Genomic DNA, 1,746 nt, shown 5'->3' with positions numbered 1-1,746 from the left:
CCTTGTGACAATATTGTTAGCAAAAAAAAAGGTTATAAGTTTGCTTTTTGGAGTCTTTAAGGGTTCAGACTAGCTCTGTAAACAAAATGACAGATTATTTTAGCCCATGTTGCCCACAACTGAGCTAAACTCACTGATTACATTGTAGACTATAAGGGTCTGTCATTGAGATTTATATGAAAATTACCAAATCATGCGTCTGATCAACACAGTCCAGACAAAAACAGATAGTTGACTTCAGATATTGACCAACCACAGCAGCCCTAATTACTCCGCCAACACTCCTCTACAATGTATGCCAGGAAAACCACAGGAGCACACCGATACAAACACTTCAGTCCATTGTCTCTTCCTCAGCTTCCTCTCAGTAATACTTTGATTCTTGTGTGCCTGGAGCGGATGCCGCTGCTCCTGCGGGCCATGATTAATGCGAACGGAGCAGCGTTAGTCTTTGTTGTGTTCCCGGGAGGCCGTAGGGGACTTGTAGCACAAGGGGAAGACTGATTCAGCAGCAGCGCTCTGTCCTGCCCGAGTGTTTCCGGATTCTTCAAGGAAGGGGCTAATTAGCAGAGTATTAATATCACCCAGGGCTGGACTAACAAAACCATCAGGACAAGTACAAGCGTCGGTGTGAGAGCTCGAACACATCTGCACACTTGTCTCTGTCTGAGTCTGCCTCTCCGAGAGAGATGGAGAGGGGCTGGCATCCAGAAACACACAGAAAACACACCTGGATGCTTTTAAACATCTGCATCTTAGGTCCTGGGTCTGCTGGGGCAAAATAAGTGGGAACTCCAAACAAATTGATGAAAATGTCCCTGAGCCCAGAATAAACATATGATCAGGATTTTTACATTCATCTTGATAACAGAATTGTTTCTAGTACGCAAACAATTTAAAAGGATGATATGGTGGAGAGGTGTCCTGCACAGCTGGAGCCACATGTTGGAGAATATCTGGTGTTCAAGGCTCTGAGTCAGCACCAAGGCCTTCTCCTCCTCCTTCCAAAGGAATTGTACAATTGCACTTGACATATTTTGACAGAAACTATTAGAAATTCACCAGTAAAAATCTTATTTATTATGTATTTATTACAGGATTATCAGAGGTTTATCTCCGTATGGATACTGTTAGGTTTGGGTTAGAAAAGAAGAATTGTAAGTCAGTCCTTTAGGCTCAAGAGATATTCCACTTCAAGGATAAAGCTAATTTAAATATCTACATTTAAATATCTACATTTAAATATCTACATTTAAATCTCTAAATCTCTAAATTTTCTCTAATGTTATGTTCTGATGCCAAAGTCAAGCTAAAAAAAGTTAATATAATTTACACAAAGGTTTATTAGTTCATAATTAAGTGAGTAGCTGAAACAACCACAGAAAACCTCAAACTGAATCAGACTTTGTTCATGAAAACTTCAAACACCTTGGTGTCTGTTCCAGGAGTGGAGCAGGAGATGGGAGGTTTGAGCTGAACTGTTGTGGTATAAAAGGAGCTGAGCCGAAAGGCAAACCTCTGGATTTATTGGTCCATCTATGCCTGACTCTCAACTACAAGATTTAGATCATGACCAAAAATACAAGATCTCAGAAACAAGCGGCTGAGATCAGTTTCCTCTGTAAAGTGGCACAGAAAGCTTAGAGTAGAGCTGCTTAGCAAGGTTTCATGGATGGATGGATGGATGGATGGATGGATGGATGGATGGATGGATGGATGGATGGATGGTTGGATGAATGAAGTTTC

This window comes from Nematolebias whitei, chromosome 4 (genome assembly GCF_014905685.2).
Source record: "Nematolebias whitei isolate Nwh7 chromosome 4, NemWhi1, whole genome shotgun sequence".
Taxonomy (NCBI): domain Eukaryota; kingdom Metazoa; phylum Chordata; class Actinopteri; order Cyprinodontiformes; family Rivulidae; genus Nematolebias; species Nematolebias whitei.
This window is presented reverse-complemented; position numbering follows the sequence as displayed.